This window comes from Prionailurus viverrinus, chromosome A2 (genome assembly GCF_022837055.1).
Source record: "Prionailurus viverrinus isolate Anna chromosome A2, UM_Priviv_1.0, whole genome shotgun sequence".
Classification (NCBI taxonomy): Eukaryota; Metazoa; Chordata; class Mammalia; order Carnivora; family Felidae; genus Prionailurus; species Prionailurus viverrinus.
Window position 1 is genome coordinate 51,357,764 of NC_062562.1, and position 20,337 is coordinate 51,378,100.

A 20,337-nucleotide genomic window follows, 5' to 3' on the forward strand; every position below is an offset into this window, starting at 1 on the left:
TTGGGATGAGTGGCGGGCACTGAGAGGCTTGTAGGCTATGGAAAGAGCCTGGGTTTTATCCTGTGCATCATGGGGAAGACTGTAGTTTCAAGCAGGGAGTACCACAGTCTGATTCATATTGTTAAAAGGGTCCATCTGGCCACTTAAGGAGAACAGATGATGGGGGGGGGGGATACAAGAGAGGATATGGGGGAACCAGTGAAGAAGGTCACCCTTTCATTCATTCAACATGTGTTTATTCAGCAATGTTTTAATGAACCCCCCCCCCCAAAAAAAAACCCACAAAAATAAACACAAACAAAACTCAGTGGCTAGGGCATGTGTCCAGAGGTCCAGGGTCTGGTGCCTGGAAGCGTACAATAACAGGAGAGCCAGGAAGGTCTTCCTGAATAAGGAGGCATTTCAGTGGGGTCAGAAGGATGGCTCCAGGGTGCTCCAGGGGTGGGCACAGCTTGGGCAAAGGCTTGGAGGTGAGGGAGAAGGTCAATGTGTATTGAATAGCTAAATTCCTGCCTGACTTGGTGGCTGAAGTAATTAACTGCTAAAGAAGTGGTAGGAAGGCAAAGCATGGAGGAAGATGCTGGAAGGGTTGTTGGGGGATAAATCACAGGTGCACTGAATGGATGCTGAGGAGCCTGGGCTTTACCTGCTTGGCAACAGGGACACTGGAGGCCTAGACTGGAGAGTGGCAGCCAGATGGACATTCTGAGAAGCCCCCCCCCTCCCCGGTGGCCATGAAGGAGGGAGGGCAAGATTCGGGCAGCGAGGGTGAAGGATAGTGCATACTCCTCTTCCCATTTTGATTCTATGAGTAATAATACCAGTAATAATACTACTAATAACAATAGATACTTCATAGAGCTTCCTATTAGGAGTGTCAGGCAGTGTTCTAAGCTTCTTACACTTACTACATTATTTAATCTGCATAAGAACCCTATGAAGCAGGTACAATTATTTACTCCCATTTTACAGGGGAGGTGACTGAGGCATAGAGAGGGCGGATAGATCACTTGCTCAAGGTCACACAGCTAGGACGCACTGGGGCTGGGAATCAAGTCCAGGCTTCCAGGCTCCAGAGTCTGCTCTTAACCACTGCCCCGTGCTGTCTTCTCCCTGTAAGACCCCACAGTTTTGCATTCTGGAGTTTTGTCTCCTTGACAGAGAAAACCCTCTCTGGACAGTGCCCTTGGCTGCCTTCTGAAGCCCTAAGAACACAGCAGTAAGTCCCTCAACGTACATGAACTGACCAGCTCCCGCTCACAGCACTGCTGCTAAGCCGGTGACCAGAAGCAAGTCCCTGAACCTCACTGAGGGAGCTGTGTCCCCCTCTGTAGAGTGAGGAGAGAATGCCACCTTCACAGGATGGACATGAGAACTGTGTGTCGCTAACCGGCATGATAATCGCCAGGCACGGGGCAGCCACTGGGCAGGGTCTTTCACTCATACTTTACATAATCTCCACAAGGGATACAGCCATCTCCCCCACTGCGCAGGTGAAAACACTGAGGCTCTGAAAGGAATAGTAACCACCCACAGAACACAATTCGTCAGTGGCAAAGTTGGGCTCTGAGTTACGGTTCCCCCCAGTAGCGTCGAGGAGGGGCTTAAGGAATGTAAGACTTTTCTCCCCGCAGTGTAGACCCGGTGTGGCTCCAGTCCTATAAGGGTTACTGGGGTGTCGTTTAGGGAATGGGGAGGAAGAGCAAGGATGTGACTGATTCCTGGGGCGCAGGCCTGTGTTTGCCGAGGCATCAGCCTGCTGTGCACAGCTGTGTTGGGATATGGGCCGGGTATGCATGACCCTGTTCCCGGCTTGGGGTCTGTCCCAAGGCCTCACCCTTTCTCCTGGACGGTTGGGAGGTATATGAAATTTGAGGGGTGGCAGCTGACAGCCGGACAGAGTCCTGGGCTACTGGACTCGCAGCAACCTCAGGCAACTTTGCTCTGGGCCTCAGTTTCCCCTTGAACCCAAAGGGCATAGCAGGATGATGAGGGGCTGGGCCGCCCCTGAGCCCTGGGAGCCTGCCTAAACCACCACACTTCTCCGAGACCCAGTCTCCTCCTCTCCAAATGGGTCCGTCGCACTTGCGAAGGGTAAAGGAAGGCGTGCTTGCAGAGCGCCTAGCACAGACAGTGCTTGTTTAACAGCTGATATTATTATGCCAGGTTACCCTGAAGGCCGCAGTGAGGCTCGGGGGAGCTCGGTGTGAAGGCTTGTTGGCCACTTTCCAACATGGCATTTGCATTCATTTCTAGCTGCAGTCCCATTGTAGAGGTTGGACTCTGGAGTTCAGAGAGGTTCCCTGGAAAAAGGCTTTGGAGGTCCCAGGGTTAAGGGAAGCTGTTGGAATTCCATTCTCTTGAGGCCATCAGGGCAGAATGAGGCCGCTGAGAGGGCAGAGAAACACACAGAAACAGCCCTAGACCCTAATGCTCAGCCACACGGGCCCAGACTTCTTCCTATACTGGCTCCATTTTATAAATGAGAAAACTGAGGCCTTGTGGGTGGTGAGGCAAAGTCTTGGACAGAGGAGTTACTCATGGTCCAGCCCCCAAGCTGGGCATCCGCTATCAGCCACCGTCTACCACCTTCCACCTGGGGCTGCATTGGCTCCCCACTGAGAGCTGGCTCTGGAGTGGATTCATCTCTGGGCTCGGCACGGAGCTCGACACATGGCCTGGCACATACCAGGTACTCAGCCAATATTGGTTTTATCGATTTACATTCTCTTCCCTTTTCAAGATCCTCTGAGCTTGGAAACTTGAAACTGGCTGGAGGTGGGATGGGGAGAAAGGCCTCATTTTAATCTGAAGTGAGTCATGTAAGTTGATAAATTTAGAAGTGGCCTAAAGAGCTCTTGATCTCCTGCCTTCAGATAGTTGCTAAAAGAGACTGGTTCTCAGCAACCTTTGCATTGCAAATATACACGTCAGCGTGGACACTGTCGGTGCCCCGCCTGGGTCCCCCTCACCAGCCCGCGGCACTGGTAACCCAGCTGCCAGGCTGTTATACCTTCTCTGCAAAATTGCCTTGGAGTCAACAGGGGCTGCTGCCGTCCCAGGCTTGCTCCTAGGGACCTCCACCCCAGAGCCACATGGATGTGCACATGCACAGCCTTGAGCTCCCTCCCTCTAGCCCTGTCCCTTCCCCATGACCTTGACTAGCAGCAATGCCTGGACAATTTTGAATCTTAGACATTTAAAGTCCTAGGGGGCACATCTAGCCCCACTGTCCTTGTTTTAAAGATGGAAATGGGGGCCCAGAGAGGGGCTGTGATGGGTCCAAGGTCACTTGGGGTGTCTGTCAGGCTAGGCTGCACCCAGGTGCCTCCTTCCCCACTCCCATTCCAGTTCATTCTGTGGCCCTGGCTCTGCCCAGCGGCTGGACCAGTTGGCCAGCCAGGGCTTCTGCTCTCTCCAGGAGGGAGTTTTGCTGTGTCAACTCTGCAGTAGCCACTGAGAAAGCACTTGGAGGCCAGGAAGTGCTGGCTGGTAGGCATGCAGTGTGGCTGGCAGGCTTTGCTGACCTTGGGCATGGCCCAGCCTCAGCCCCCTCCCCTGTACTGGGGTGAACAAGCAGAAATGTGAAGGAAGAAGGAAATCACTTCCGGAGAGAGCTCAAACCCAGAGGATGCTGCATCCGGCTGCAGCTTCTAGAAATCTCCCCTCTCTTATGGAGAAGGCAAGGACCCCCTTCTCCGTAAGAATCAGAGCCCTGGACTGATGTGGGCAAGAAGGCAATATTGGGCTGGGGCCTGGACACTGGGGAGAGTCAGCTGTGTGACCTTGGGCATACCCACGTGCATCTTGGCCTCAGCTGCCCCATCTATAAGACGAGTGCAGTCTGTATTGTTATTATTTTATTGAGCCCAGTGTCTATTTTAGCTGCCATTTATTGAACTCGAAGAGACTCATTAGGAGTTCATCAAATAATAACTGCCTACACTTCTGCCAAGCATTGCCCTAAAGCACTTTAATTTTATTTCCTTCTCCTAGCAATCCTAGGAATTGGAGACTTTTGCTATTCCCATATTATAGATGGCGGGACCAAGGCACAGAGAAGTTAAGAAACTTAACATGCTGTTAAGAAACAGCAAGGAAAGAGTAGAGCAGGAATGGGAATCCCAGAGTCTGTTATTTATACTACAGTCTTTGTGGTTTGTTTTGGGCTACCAATTATTAGGCACCTACTGTATAGGGGCACCCTGCTGGGCATACGATTCACACATAAGCTTGCCGACTTCTTACAACAGCCTTGGGAGGAAGAGGAAACAAAGGCTCCTGGGGGGTGCAAGGAAATGCCTAAGGTCCCGCTGTGATTGAGGTGGGAAGGCAGGCAGGGGACTGACTTCTTCCCAACAGCTTGGTGGTTCTAAGTTCTCTATGGGTTTTATCTTATTTACCATATTTCATGGACTCTATCGTAAGACGTATTGCTACTTTGTATATACTGAGGAAAGGAAAAGACGACTGGTTCACTGTGACATGCCACCAGTTGTAACAGGCACCCCTCTTTCAGAGGTGTCAAAATGTGCATCTGGGAGTCCACATGGTGCAGCTTTATTCACAACAACCCTGTAAGGTGGGCACTATTACTGTCCCCATTTTACAACCGAGGGAACCAAGGCTCAGTGCCCAGGCCTCGGGTTGGATGTCACCAGGCTCAGCCCAGACTTGGTCCTGAACCACCATGCTACATCACTGCTAATTCAGCCCACGTGGGACGTGCACCCTGCCCTCGGGCACAGGTCAGAACGCTGAGGAGACTCAGTCACCTGAAGCCTAGCCCCCCTTGCTCTGGATGAGGTTTTGGCCCTCACCCAGTGCAAAGGCCTCAGGCAGACAGGAAGACACCTCCAAATGACTTCCCAAGGAACCCGGCCCCCCACCCCCCACCGCTCTACAGCCTTGATGGAAAAACATGACAGCTCACCTTCCCTTGCCAGCCTTGAGCTGTTGCCCCAGGCCAACTAAGCAGGGGTCTGAGGCAGCCAGGCTAGAGTGAGCTCCTTTGGATGACAGTCCCCATGGTCCCTGCAAAGCAGTCCCTGGGTGGCCAGACATGACCCAGTGGAGCAGCCCAAGCCAATGTGGAGAGCACCACAACTTTATAGAAAACTGCCCTCGGGGTGGGCATGGGAGCCCCAGAGAGACCTGCTTCCTTCCTTCGAAGCTATATGGCTCTTGGACCCCAAACGGGGTCATCTGTTCTTGGCGTCTTCCCATAGCCTCTTCCAACCACCCACTCCACTATAGCACGACTTCCCGGGGTCTCTGCAAAAATTAAATCCACCTCTCCTGGGACTAGGACTTGCCTCTTCTGAGGCCATCTTTAACAAAGTCCTCCGGGGGCCTTTCTCCAGAAGCAGGACAGAAGCTCAACGTTTCTGAGTGTCTGGCATGATTGGGACCCCATTTGTGACAGTTTTCTATCCATCATGTCACACACACTATCTTGTTAGGTGGGTCTCTTCAAATCCCCTTTACATCTCAGGGTGCCAAGCTCCCAAGCTCCATGGGGCAAAGATACTGGTTCAAGGTCACAGCAGTAAACACTGGCATTAGGATTGAAATTCGAGTCTTTCCCATGGCACCAGGGAAGGCCATTTCAGTACTGATCTCTGAGCCAAGGGCTCCGTTTGCATCACTTCCCCAAATCCTTACACTACAGGTAACAGTACGATAACACTATCGTATCTCTATTTCCTCCCAAGCTTCGGTGGACCGGACTGTAACCCCAGGCCAGGTACTTCACCTGAATCCCTTCTGCCTCTCAGGACATCTGGGAAGGTGGGTACTTTTATGGAGAGGTAAACTGAGGTCAAGTTCAACCACTAGTTCAACCACATGCAGCTATTCAACAGTAGAGCTGCTTAGCAGGATGAGGCTTGGAATAAGCAATTACCCTCCCACATGTGAAACGAACAAACATTTGGAAAGTGCTGGAGGATACATTTTAGCTATCAGTGATGACTATCAATGGTTAGCATATTAGAGCTTGGCAGTTACCCCACAGGTTTGGTGTCGCTCTCCCCCATTCTTCAGATGAGAGCCACGAGGTCTGTAAGAGCATTGAGTGGCAGAGAGAAGAAGGCACTGTGGGCTCTCGACCCTCTGCTGTGCGGGTCTCCTGGGCCTAGCATAGCCCCCCGATACCTCCAAGCTCCCCTGCCCACCTCCAGCTCTCCTTTCTGGGGCTCAAGAACCTCCCCACCCCCAGGTCCTGGATCAGCTCAGGACTAGCTAGAATTCCTGGCTCACGGGTTCCTGGGTAGAAGCAGCCACCAGCCAGCTCTAAAAAAATGGCAAGGAGAAAGAGCACCAGAGACCTGGGTTCCGTTCTAACCCCCCTCCCCCAGGCCTCGGTTTCTTTATCTGTAGAAGGGGTGCTTGTGAGGAAGCAATGAGACACTGTGCAAAGGACTTGCTAATAGTGAACTAGTAAAATAGTAACGATTGTAGTGGGCCGAAGTGTCCCTCCCAAGTTTCACATCCACCGGGAACTTCAGCATGTGGCCCTATTTGGAAGTAGGGTCTTTGCAGATGTATTTAAAGATCTCGAGATGAAACCATCCTGGATGGATGGGCCCTGTATCCAGTGACTGGTGTCTTCACAAACAGAAGAGAGGACACAGAGACACAACAGAGAAGAAGGTGATGTGACAATGAAGACAGAGTTTGCAGCGATACAGCCACGAGCCACTGAGCTCCAAGGGTCGCTGGCGAGCAACGGAAGCTGGGGATGAGGCGCGGTGTGCCAGCTCTCTCAAGGCCTCCAGCAGAAAGCAGCCCTGTGACGCCTTGATGCCAGACGTCCAGCCTCCAGAACTGGGGGATGCTAAATTTCTGTTGTTTCAGGCCACTCGGGTCGTGGCCATTTGCTGTGGTGGCCACAGGAAACAGAGCTGTTATAAATGCTGCTGCAGTTAAACCTCAGCCTTGCAGTGTCTCAGGCCCTTCAGCCCAAGGGCCAGCTGGCAGGAGACTCTACCCTCACAGAGGACACGAGGCAGGCAGGATCGCTGCCCCCTCTTTCAAGGGGAAACTGTGAGACCTGGGGACTGACACGACTTGCCCAAGGTCATCCATCCCTGACCGAGCTGGGCCTGGAACTCGACTCTCCTGACCCTCAGACCCAGGCCTCCTCCCCGACACATGGGGACCTCTGTAGCCTCAGGGACTGCAGCCCTGGCCTCCTCCCTCTGCCTCCATCAGGCTGGGCCATCTTGCTCTCTACTCCCCTGGAGGGCTTTCCTGGAATGCGCCTAAGGCCTTAAAAACACTCCCTCCCTCCAATGCGGGGCTCCCTACTGGAGACCAGGGTGAAGCCCTCAGCACATCCCCTGGCACACAGTAGGTTCTCAGGGGTTGCTGAGAGCGTCCCCTATTTTGTATCGTCATCATGCAGCAGCCCTCCGAAGTGGGCACCTGTTCCCATTTTACAGACCAAAGGCCAGGGCCTGAAGAGGTAAAGCAACTGACTCAAGGGTCAAATTCTTAAATGGCCGAAGTAGGTTTCGAGCTCACAACTTAGTCTGATTCTCGATCTCGACAACTTCCACTCACTGAGCCACAAATACTGGCCACACCCTGAGCCTGCCACTCAATGTCCAGTACTTTCCCCACTTGCCCCTTGCAACAACAGCCTGAGAGGTCACAGATGGGTGAACTGAGGCTCCACCCTACTGCCTTGAACTCTAGAGCCTTGCCATCTTTCCCATCAACTATCACCACTGTTTGTCTCTGTCCACGGGGACATCCTCCCTAAATAGTTTCTTGTCTGGGGCTCCTGCTCAGAGGGAGAAATGGATTACTGCATGTTTAATGTTCTGGCCTTGGAGATGGCAGGGTGGGCTGGGGTGCCCAGATTCCACATAAGAGACCCACCCCTGTCTCCCACACTGCTCTGTGTGTTACAGGGGAGGTTGGGGAAGGGGCTCATCCACCCCCACAAAGTGTGTTTGCATGTGGCATCCAGAACTTGCACCCCAGACAGTTCTCCTGCAGCCCCTTGGGAGCTAAGGGGGGAGGTCGAGAGGAACTACACTGTGCACCTCAGGGTCCCCCAAGTCCCCAACCTTCACCCTGCACCTATGATGTGCCAGCTGCTTCACACACATCACTCAGAATCTTCCCAACAGCCCTTCTAGAGAGGGGAACATTGAGGTTTACAGAGGACAAGCCAATTCCCTCACTGCCATAGAGCTGGGGAGAGGCATCATGGCGACTCAAACCCAAGGCTCAGGGAGTCTTTTAGGTGCACCCCTCCCAGCCACACTGCTAAGAAAGATGGCCCTGTTTGCCATGTGAGAAGGGCCTGATTTAGGGTGCAGGGTGCAGCCAGAGGCTGGGGGCAGGACAGGGGACTGGAGGGCTGGAGATCTGAGTCTCAGTCTCATTTTGCCACCAAACTGCCAGGTGACCTCAGTTTCTCTGGATGTGACGGGAGCAGGTGAATAGCATGATGCTCCAGTTACTCCCAGCTGTGAGAGCCTCCGAGCTCCCCCAAATCCACTCTCAGCCACCTCGCTCCACTGGGTACACAGCTACAGAGATAAGAACCCAGGGACACCTGTGAAAACACAGCTCCCGGGACCTCCTGAATCACTGGGCGGGGGACCTGGAAATTTGTCCTCTACCAGGTGATTCTCTAGGTTCATTAATATGCCGGAGACCCATCGGCCTAGAGATTTCCCTTCCTTCCTTCCCCTCCTGACTTTGGCCAACTGCAGCAGGAAGGTGCTCACCGGCTCAGGCTCCAGGCTCTGATGCCAATGGCACCTCTGTGCACAGCTCTCTAGGGTGTTCGAGGTTCTCAGATCACTGTGGGGGAGGCAGGGCAAGAACAGGCATGCCCTGGTCACAGAAGAGGAGACTGAGGTGCAGAGGGACAAAGCAGCTTGCCCAAGGTCATACAGCTGGTCAGAAGTAGAGGCTGGGCCCGGTGCACTCATCATTTTAACTTGCAGTCAAACAGCTGGGGAAAATCAGGAACCAAACAGGCCCCTACTGCTTCACGCCTGGGACCTGACGGAGGCTGGCAAGACACCCTACTCTCCAAAAAGCACAGTGTGACCTTGGACAAATCCTTTCCCCTGGCTGGGCCTCAGTTTCCCTGTTATGAACAGGTCCAGGCCAGGTAACTTTAGAATGCACACATCTGCATTGGCTTTCTAGTGCCATCAGTTCCACCAGGTAAAAGGTGGCAGAGCTGTCTAGGACAGGGCCACATGTGTCTGGGGAGGGCTCTGCTTTTGCCCTCAGGAGACTCTCTGGACCCTTTCCTGGAGTCTCATCCCCAAATCCCAAGTTCTTGGACTGTTGGTTCCCAAGATGTTGGCACCCTAAGTTGAGGCTGGCCTCATGAAAGAAGGGAGGGGAGGGTCCAAGACGGCAGGCAGGGAAGCCAATGGCCTGGCTTTCACCCTATTTCCGCCATGTTCCAGCTGTGTGGCCTTGGATAAGTGTCTCTACTTCTCTGTGCAGCTTCTCATCTATGGCATGGGAATAATGTGGTCATGGGAGGCCCCCCACCCCTGAAGCGATGGATGCAGAACAATTAGCTCAGTGAATGCTAGCTGGCTTACTATTATTTACCCAAGTCTTCCAACCCATACCTACGCTAGGTGGGGAGAAAGGAAGAGGGGCCAAGGGGAGAAGAGCATTTCAGTCTCTCTACAGCATGAGCCACAGGCAGCTTTTGTGATCTGTGTTCTGGAGAGAACTTGGGGGCTGTTGGCAGTGTCCTGGACCCGAGCTCTGAGAGACTCCCTCCAGTGTGCAGGTTTCCTGGTGCCAGAGAAGTGGGGTGGTGGGACTGGTCTAGACTCCTGGTGGTCTGGGCTGTGGGCAGCAGCTGCTCCTGCCCCCTCCTCTGTCCCCTTTCCAACTCTGGGCAGCCTTCTCCACAGAGCATCAATAACCTGACTCCAATCAGAGCTCCCTGGGAATCTGGGCTGGCCCTCGCCTGGCCGGTGTCCCTGTGTCCTCACAGGTAGTCCCCTGAGGGGTAAGCCTCTCCCCAGTGCCCACAGAGGCACCTTCACTCCCAGGGCAGATGTCTGAAAGCTGAGGGGTGGATGTGTGCATGAAGCATCCGCAGAGGTGCCGCGTCTGTGTGCCTGGGCTGTCTTTGTACATATGCAACCTACACTCCCCCGTGGGCACATTCCAGCATGCTGTGCGCCTGCTAATGCATGGAAGGGCATGCAGAAATGGCCTGTGGGATACCACAAATATGTGCTTGTCATTTTCACATGGGGGCCAGCCCTCACATGGCCACATGCCACATTTGTGGCTGCTGCAGGGCACCACGTGCAGGCCAGTTAGCCCACATGCAGCCTCCTGCATTCCTGTGTTAGAGCTACGTGCATGTGTGGGTATGCTGCATTCACAGGTGTGTGTGTGTGTGTGTGTGTGTGTGTGTGTGCATGATGCATTCATGTGCATGCTGTGGTTTGCAGGTGAGCAGGTGGTATCCAGGGATTTGAGCTGTATTCACATGTGCTGAAGTGTATCTATGGGCACAGGAACTCTGTATGTGTATATGATTTGAACACATACAATACACTACTATGTGTCCTGTATTTGTATAAGTGTATCTGTGGCTGTGTACATGCCCTGATGAGAATGGGACGGGGGGGTACAAAGGTAGCTAAATAATATGGGCCATTTGCATCTTTCCTGAACTCCCCCTGCAGGGTTCCCTCAGAGCCGTCTTAGCCCCCTCCCTGCCACTGCTCCTTCAACGAAGTTAACAGGCGGAGGCCCCTGAGGCCTGCGCTCCAAGCCCCCTCCTACTGCACACGTCAAAGGAGAATTTCTCCGGATGGCGCCTGCAGCTCCTGGAAATGCCCCAAACGTCAGCTCTGCCTCCTCCCAGCGATTTGGAGAGCAATGCAGGCAAGGAGGGGAACCCATACTGTGCTGGGCGAGGGGCGCTCAGCGTCACGCCAAGACCCTCTGCTGGCTGAGCCTGCCCACTCGCTTACCCTTCTGAAGGTCGAGCCTGGCTGGGCCTCTGTGTGGGGGCCCCAAGACCCCTGGGGCACTTGCCTGACTAGGGCAGGCCAGCCCCAGAGACCCCTCTCCATACAACCTAGGTGACCAGAGGACAGCCATGCATGGAGTGACCCCTTGGCTACAAAGGGTGGCTGCGCAGCTCACCCATGGGGAGTGCAGAGACCCCCTGATGGATTTCCTCGGTCTTGACCCTGCAGGGGGCAGGGAGGAGCCCCAGGTACCTAGCTCTCAGCCAGAGGCCATCCAGACTGGCCCAGGAACTGGGCATCCGGGCTGAAAGTGCCAACTCCACCACCCAGCATGACTGCTGCAAAATGGCCTGGCCACCCCACTCGTGCCCCCCTCCTGACCATCTTGGGGACCTGGGGACTCATCCCTGCCACCACATGCCTTAGCTGGCCTGACCTGGTGGTCCTGGCACACTGCAGCCCACCCTGCCAGAAGGACCCTCTGTAGGAGTCTCCCTCTGCCTCTTTCTTGCAACCCAGTGGGGGCCGGCCAGGAGGCACCCTCTAGTCCTCTGCCTCTCCCTGGGACAAGCTCAGAGGGAAGAGAACCTTGCCCCCTGCTACCGGCTTGCCGGCCCTTGCATAACATCCATCGGGGGCATTTGCTGAGCAGAGGCTGCCGGCATCTACCTGAGACCCTGGGCATCCGCTTGTCCAAGGCCCCCTGCTCAAGTCCCCAGCACCCCCGTCCTATCCCCCAGCACACGGACCCTCACGCTAGTGTCTTCCTCGGCGGCGGCTCCCAATGCAGCCTCAGCTGCTGCCAGATAAACAAGCCGGGCTCCCACCAACCACCCCCCCCCCCCCCCCACACTGCCGCCACCACCATCAGCACTGAAAAAAATCAAATGAAATGAAACAAAATAAAATGGGTGAGGGAGGAAGGGGAGAACGGAGTGGGGCGCTTTTTATTTTTTATTTTCTCATGCTGGGGGATGCCGGTACTTACTTGGCTACGAAAATCACCACAAATCCGGCACGGTTTCCAGGCGGGCAGCCCCGTAATCGCGGTGCGGCAGCTGGTGCCGCGGCTGAGCCCAGCCAGCGTGCCCGGGTCCCTCTGCAGACTGTACCATCCTGCCCGAGCAGGTGGGGGGGCGGGGGGGGGGCGGAGGCGCCGGCGCCGGCTTCTAGGAGAGCATCTCGCTGGCAAAATACAATCTCGGGGGAGGCAGAGGCCGCCCCTGCCGCTGCGCTGCCGGAGGCTGGGGGAGGGGGCGGAGGACGGAGGACGGAGGGAGGGACGCGGGGAGGGCTTGTTCTGGTGGGGGGACTGGGGGAGGAGAGTGGGGGCGGGGGTGTGTGGACCGAACCACCACGGTGTTGTTTGCGGTTTTAATTCCTCCCGTGGGATCATGAGGAACTGAAGCTGGCAGAGTCCCAGGAATATGCCTGCTCCCCCAAAGTAGGAGGGAATGTCAAGGGCATGGTGAGGGTACTGTCGGGGCTGAGCCTGAGTGGAGGGCGTCCTGCGATTGATGGTGGTCGTCGGGAGACCGTAAAAGGGGAGAGGGGAAGATTTTGCTCAAATGGCCCCAGGTCACCCCCTACTTTCTGAGGGACTCCTTCGGCTATGCAGGGGCTCTGGTGTCCCCCTCTTTTTGGTCAGGGCACCCCCAGACCAAAGGGGGGCAAAGGTCATATAGGGGGAGAGCAATGGACTCCACAGAGACTAAACACATCTGTGGCTGCAGGTCCAACATAGCAGAGCCCGTACTGAGCTCCCCGCTGCCATCTAAACGCCACCCCGGCAGCCCTGTAGCCCTACCTATGGGTACTCCCACCTGCCTGGGGGCTGCAGGGCTGGCAGAAGACCCCTTCAAGATGCTAGGCCGTTTCTCTGCTCACAGGTGCACACCGGCAGGGGTGTCTACAAACGTCTCCTGTATCCACTTCATCTATAGGGACATCTGTGATGAGTTGGGGGACTGACCATACTGGGGTTGGCTGGCCACGTCCAGAGACTCCAGGGACCCCCAATAAGGAGTCTGCAGGAATGCAATCCCCCCCCCCCCCCCCCCCCCCGCCAGCCAACCGCTCACTTCTTCCCGCCTCATCTGCTATCCGTTTAAGTTCAGACCTGCTGCCCCTTTAAATCCAGACTGGTGGGAGGACAGACCCAAGATCAAGGTTAGGAGGTCACAGTAGGTGAAGGGGCTTCTCTTGGATTCTGAGGCCTCCCTTTCCACTGCCCTACTCCCTTAGAGGAGGGGTGCCCTGCTTGGGAGGACGGCACGGAAAGTGGGAGGACCTTCAGGACCACTGTCTCAGGGCACCTGTCAGCGTGGAGGGGGCGCATACTGGAGGAGGGTCAGGGCTGGGGGTGGCCCCGGAAGGCAGCTCCAGATCGAAGCTGCCTCCTTCCCCTGTCCCCACCCCCTGCCCAGTTCTGAGCTGCCCGCCCGAGCCTGAGCGTCCCGAGCTGCCTCTCCATCCCTGGGCTGGCACAGAATATCAATTTGTCTCGTTAAGCTGAAAGTCTGCACTGCACCAAAATCAGAACCTGGCCGGGCAGAGGGGCCGAGGGAGGCAGAGAGCTGGGAGCGAGTGCCAGCGGCAGGGCCTCTGTCAGCAGGGCCATGCTGATACTCCTTGCTCTTTATTTCCCTAACCCCACCAAGGGGTCCCATTCTGCTCCTGGGCCAGGCAGGGAAGGCACTCGGCTGGGGTTCCACCTAGGACACAGCTCAGAGAAGCTCTTGCCCCCACCAGTGACCTGGGACAGGGAGCTCCCATGTTGGCTCCTTCTTGGGGGCACAGATGAGGGGCTCCACTGGTCCCCCTCCAGGTAGACCTCTCAGTCAGATCCCACCTTAGGAGAGGCCAAGCCAGGAGTCCCCCACCCCTTCCCCAGGGCCTAGGGGCAGCCTTTCTCCTCCTACACAGGGCCAAATAAGAGCGTTCTGAGATGGCCGGGGTGAGGGTGGGCAGTAAAGGGGCAGGGGGCGAAAGGCTCATTGCAGCTCACGTCTGGTTGGAGTAAATGTGTCCATGCCAGGAATCCCACCGTTATTTCTGCGACATCATTGGTGGGCAGAGGTGGGGGGGGGGGGGGGGAGGAAACCACTTTTCCTGATTACAAAACAAACAGCCCCACAAGGGGCCAGTTACAAGCCACCACTGCCACAGCAATAATCCTTTCGGCGTCCAGCACACTTTACAGTTTGCAAAGCCCACTGCAAAACAGTGAGTCGTTTGATCCTACCACGATAATGACTGCTGTGAGCACCTGAATTACAATGAGAAATTTGTGTGTGGTAGCCAAGGTAAGGTCTCTCAAGCCAGGAGGGGGTAAATCAAACCTGTGACCTAAGCCTGAGGACGCCAGGCCCATGGCTCCCTATCTGTGAAGGCCAGCAAGGTGTGGGCCGGGTGGGAGCCCCAACACTCATCCTCTTGAAAGTCCTGAGTCCTGCCTGTGCGCTGGCCCCTGTTTAGGGTGCACTGGGCCCTCACCAGCCAACACCAAACTCTCAGGAGCTCGTGGATTTTTGTTCCCAGAACCTAAGACTAGAATGGACATCTGGTTAAGCTCCCATCTCCTTGGTATTTCAGGCCTTGTTGTGCTTCAGCCTCTGTGTACCCCAGTTACAGGCTGCCCCCTAACTTCCGAGGCAGCCCAAATGTCGACCCGCAGAGTCTGAAGGTTTTTCATATGTTTCGCCCATGAACTCCTATTCATCCTTCAAAGTCCAGCTCAAATGCTGCTTCCTCAGATAGTCCTTCCTGATTCCACCAAAAGAACCAATTCATGAGTCTGGCCTGGCTCTGAGCACACGGCATTGCGATGGTCTACACATCTGTCTCCCTCACTGAGCTGTGACCACTTCAGCTATGTCTCCAGAGCCCCAGCTCCCGGCATGTGGTAGGTGCCACAATAAAGGCTTGAATGAATCCAGTGCTGTGTGATTTTGATTTATCACATGTCAGAACCAGAAGGACCTTCACGGGCTCCTAACCATTTCTCCCATTTTACGGCTGAGCAAACTGAGGCCTCAAGAAAAGGACGTACGTAAGTGGCTTGCCCAAGGTCACCTAGCCACAGACATTTGTCCCCTGCCCTGCTCCCTGTGCCTCCCCTAGGCAGCAGGCACACCTAGGGCATCTGGCCTGTCTTTCCAGGATATGCTGGGGGGCAGGGGGTACTGGGCAGGCAGAGGTGTTGTGAAATCTGACAAACAATGGTGCCAGTGTTGCAACTCCGGGAAGGTTAGAAACTACAAGGCAGGGTCACCCACGGGGAAGAGGGGGAGAGAGGCAGGAGGCTGGCCAGGAGGATTACTGATAGCTTCTGCCTCCAGCATGATTTGGCTTATGGTGAACAAGGATTGAGGGTTAGGGTTGGGGGAAGGTATGAGAAATAGAGCAGGGCTGAGGGGAGAGCCAGCCCAGTCTGATTTTCAAACAGTCTTTAGTTGTCCAGACCATGTCTTGGGGGAGAAATCCTAGAGCCAGAGAGTAGGGGAAGTAGAGGGTCAGTCTACCCAGGGATAAGGGTAGGGATGAGGTCCAGTCTGATGAAGGCAGTTTGCATAAAGGAGACAGATGAGGTAGGTCCAGACGGGTCTCAGGGAGGCAGAATCAAATGCAATCAGACGCCAGCTGTGTCCTTTCTGGGAGACACAGGTTCTCTTTTGCCTCCTCCTCTTGAAGGGAAGTAGGAATGAGGACCACATCTACCCTTGCCTCGTCCAACTCAGGGTCTTTTGACGCCTTGACAGGGGTTCTGGGGCAGGTTAACTGTTGTCACAAAGAGCTGCTGGCCGGAGCTCTTGGAGGATGAGAAGCTATTTCCAAAGGCCCCTCACATCGCTGCCTTGTCTGGCCTTCACACATCACCTCAGGAGAGACTGGGCTTCTTCCCATTTTATAGGAGGGAAAAATGGAGGCTCAGAGACCTCAAGTGGCTTGCTTAGGAGTTACAGAGCCAGTGAGGGCCAAGGTCAAGATTTGAGCCCAGATTGGACCCACTTGAGTTTGAGACCGTTCCCTCTGTCCCTGACTAAATTTACTCTAAGGCATATGACTCACGCTCTCCTAGGACCATGACCTTGAGGGGCCATAGAATGTGTGTCTGGGGACTATGTGGCCTGGCTTTTCCCAAGTCTCTCACCCACCTTGGGGCCCTATACCCATCCCACAGAGGTCCAAAACTTCCTCAGCCAACCTGATCTTGGTTTGGTGGTCAGTCAGATCTGGATTCAAATCCCTGCTCTTTCACTTACTGGCAGTATTTGGGCCAAGGACTCAACTTCCCTAAGTTTTCTCATCTGTAAAATGGGAATAATAATACCTATTTGGCTGGGTTGCAGGCTAACGGAAAATGGCAGTTGTTATTAATAGAATAAGCACAGAATAAACACAGAGGGTGAGATTCTCCAGAAGGCCCCTGGGAAACGTTGTGGCAGTGTGTGTGGGGGGTCTCTTCTAACCCTTCATCCTGTTGGATGATGGCTCAGATCCCTCCCCCGTAGTGTGGGCAGGGCTGGCCTCTAAGAACCTGCCAATCCAGTGCAGACTTCTGACCCACAAACCCAGGACCCCAGTGCCTGGCTCCCCCCACTGGTTCGTGCTCCCTCAGTAAGAAGGGTTCAGCCTGACTTCTAACTTGAGGCACCATTCATATCAGCATCCTACTGTACGGCTCATGGTATGACCTCCACAACATCCTGGGAGGTAGGTCCTATTTTTCATCCCCATTTGACTGATGAGGAAAGTGAGGTAGAGCGAGGTGAAATGATGTTGCCGAAGGTCATACAGTGAGTTTGGGAAATGAGGCTTGAAACCAGGACTGCGTGAGTCCTCACGCTAAGCCCAAGGACCCCAAAGGAGGTGGGTGTGAACCTGTATCCAGGGAACCACAGGACTTAATTTTCCACAGGTCAGGAAAACCAGAGCCCGGAAGGCCTCCCCTAGCCTTCCAGTGGGGCAGGGAAGGTGTGTGGTGATGACTGACCTTGCTGCCCCTCTGTGAGGCCAGATGTTAGGAACAGTGGCCAGTTAGAGAGTTGGTACTTTCTCTCCTGCAAGAACACAGAGCCTGGGGAATCAAGAACTATTATGGGAGGGCTCCCTGGGGGAGGTTGCCTTTTCCAGGACTGGGGAACATGGTCTCATCCATGCTATCCCTTTGGTTAATGCACATGCAAACACACTGCCCACTCCCATCTGTCCATCCTGCCTCCTCACCTTGGTCTCCCTCCTCCTTCTCCTGCTATCCTTCCCCTGCTTACCCATCCCTGCTCCTCAGAGAGCTTCTCAACTCCTCTAAACCCTCTTTGGCTTCCCTGTGCCCTTAGCATAAAACCCAAAGTCCTTCCAAGGCTCATGAGGGGCTCATGAGAGGCTCATGACTATTCCAGACCCTCCCCATTATCCTCTATCCGTTTTCCCCCACACTAGGCCTCTCCTGCTCTCCAAACACACTCTTGCATTTCCATGCCTCTGTGTCTTTGCATGCACCATCAGCTCTGCCTGGGATGCCTTCCCTTCCCACTTTTCTGCCTGGAGAACTCCTATTCATGCTTCAAGCCTCAGCTCCAGCAACCCCTCCTCTCTGAAGCCTTCCCTGATTTCCCCTCCATCATCTCCAACTCCCAACAAGAGTTTGTTGCTATTAACCTTTTTATGTCATGCCCATCAGGCTGGGGGAAATCCTTGGGGATCCTGGGGATCTCATTTGCTTGTATCCTCAGCACTGGGCACAGAACCTCAATAAATATTGATTGAACTGATGAGTGCAGGTTTGTTGAATGAAAAAGAAATTCCCCTGGTGGTTTTGAACTGGTATTTGCATCTCTCTGTAGCTCTGCAAATATTCTTTGCACTTGCTGGAAGTCCTGGTTTAAGAGTTGTTATTTCCTGAGCCTGTCAATGAATGGGGCTTTCTCTGCATGCCCACCTTGTGAAGGATAAAGGAGGACCTGAACTTCACTCTGATGTTCCTCAGTGAGGTCTCAACTTGGAATAGGATGCTTGAACCCAGGGCTGAACTCAAGGTGAATTGAACACCCAAGGAGTCCCTATCCCTCAATGCTCCCTCCCAGCCACCTATAGCCTGACACTTTACCATTAGTAATTCATTTCTTCAGGATTATTCGGTCTAAAAATATTTATTTAGCTCTCACAGAATGTGAGGTACTGTGCTGGGGTTCCTAGTTGACATTGTGTGTGTGTGTGTGTGTGTGTGTGTGTGTGTGTGTGTGTGTTTTCACTCCTGCTCTCCAAACACACTCTTGCATTTCCAGTCAGCCAGAAGGCTGACTCCCTGGGGAAAGAAGAGGAGAAGGAAAGAGGAAACAGAAGGAAGTAGGGATGATGGAGCTAGGACTGTTAGGAGAAGAGAAAAGGGAATCTGTCATTTGCTAAGTGCCTACTATGTGCCAGGCACTTAACACAAGAGCTGTCATTTACTCCTCATTGCTACCCAGGAGAATTTAGTGTTATCAACCCTCAATTTACAGGTGAAGAATAAGCCCAGGGAGGGTAAGTGGCTTGCTTGGGGGAACACAGCTGTGTGGCACAGGACCGAGCATTCAAACCTAGCAGCCTGCCCCACAGCCTGCCATCTCTCTGGAGGTTCTCCTCCTGAGGAGGTGGTGGGGCCCAGCAGGGAGAGAGGATTCCCAGAGAGGACGGGAGCTGAGGTGTGACAATAGAGAATACTGCAGCTGAGAGGCCCACGCACTGACTGCCGGACAGGTGGACACTGTTGGGATTGTAACCAGTAAGGAGCCAGGGACCGAAATGCACCCATTCTGGCTGTTAGTGTGTCATCAGAATAGGTTGGAGGCCGCAGGGAACATGTCAGCTATCTCCGCTGAGAGCTTTCCCGTGTGCTAATGCACATATCTATGCACACACCATTAGCCTGCTATGTGGAGAGCATCACTCCACATTTTACTGACGAGGAAACTGAGATCTGGGGGGTGGAGGTGACAAGCCCAGGATCACATAGCTGGAGCCAGAATTAGAACACAGATCTTTCCCGGAAGGCTCACAGAGGAGAAGTGAGGTTATGAGCTCATAACCTTATGAAGTTTCTAAGGAGCAGGGCTCTGAGGGGGACTGAAGCCCTTATCCTGTCACTGAAGCCCCCTCCCTCTGGGAGCGCCTCTGGTTCTGTCCTCCACTGCACCCCAACATGGGAGAGGGGTGGGTTCAGAGAGATTAGTAGCCAGAGCCCCACGGACTAGCTCAAATCCTGCTCCACTCTGATGGGCTGTGTGATTTGGGGCAAGTCTCTCGATCTCTCTGGCCTCAGGCTTCTCACCTGTAAACTAGGCATAGTGTCATCAGTTTCCTGCTTCTCTGTCTGCTCATTTGTTGAGCAAATATCCACTGATGTCTACTACTTTCCAGGTTCTGTGCTCGGTGCTGAGGATACAGCAGGAAAGCCATGGTGTCTACTCTCAAGAGGACTTAGAGACAGACGCGAAATGAATCCACAAACCGATGTAAATTGACAAAAGGGTACAAGATGAAGGGGCAGAGGCCATGAGCACATTCAGCAGGAAGACCTGGTCACCCCTGGTGGGAGTAGAGGGGGGAGTCGCAGAAGGTTTCTCCAAGGGGGGAGTCACTGAGCTGAGGTCTGGAGTCTGAGCAGGAGTTCTCTAGGCAAAAGGAGAGGTGGTGTTCCTGGCAAAGGGAATGGCATGTGCAAAGGCCCTGAGGCTAGATAGAGCTTGGCAATTTTCAAGGAACTTGAAAGGGGGCCTGAATGCCTAGAGGGGAAGAGTGTGAGCAAGGAGCAGGAGAGGAGTGGGGGACTTGTAGACCACCCTCCAGATTTCTGTCCTTATCCCTGGAGTAGGAGGAACCTTAGAAGGATTTTAAGGATTAAACAAAATGAGGAACATGAAGCCCTTGGCAAGGCACCTGCCACATGATAGAATTCCGTATTGTTAGACAGCTGCACCACAGTACATTGCACCTTCCACAGGTAACACATTCATTCAACAAACCATGATGGGGCAGACTCTGAGGCAAGGATACATCCGCAAGACAGAAAGGGGTCCTGTTGGCACAGAGTCACGGCTGTGAGTTTAAGAACATTCAATAGACATTTAGGACTCTCAAGTGCGCTGGGGAATGAGGGGAGCCACCTGACAGAAGGGGAAATGGAGGCTAGGAGAGGTGAAGGGACCCTTGCCCCTGACTGTCGGGGTGACTGACGTGAGAGCTGTGGATTCAGGACTCTCAATCCAGTGTTCCCTCCAGGATGCTAGATTGCCATAAGGGCAGCTCCACTTGAGAGCCGCTGGGCAGAAGAGATGCTATTCGTACATGTTACAAATAGTAGTAC

At 54.1% G+C, this 20,337-nt stretch overlaps 1 protein-coding gene across 4 annotated transcripts in view; it reads right to left on the reverse strand.

The window, feature by feature from the left end:
• Nucleotides 1-20,337, reverse strand: part of ATP2B2 (ATPase plasma membrane Ca2+ transporting 2) — a 321,401-nt gene that overhangs the window by 182,397 nt on the left and 118,667 nt on the right. The window contains exon 1 of one of the 4 annotated variants that reach the window (XM_047831446.1): nt 11,980-12,039. The exons of the other annotated variants lie outside the window; for them this stretch is intronic. The gene's annotated coding sequence lies outside the window, so the exon portion shown is untranslated. Of the gene's footprint in view, nt 1-11,979; nt 12,040-20,337 lie in introns of those variants that run through there. 4 annotated transcript variants of the gene reach the window in all.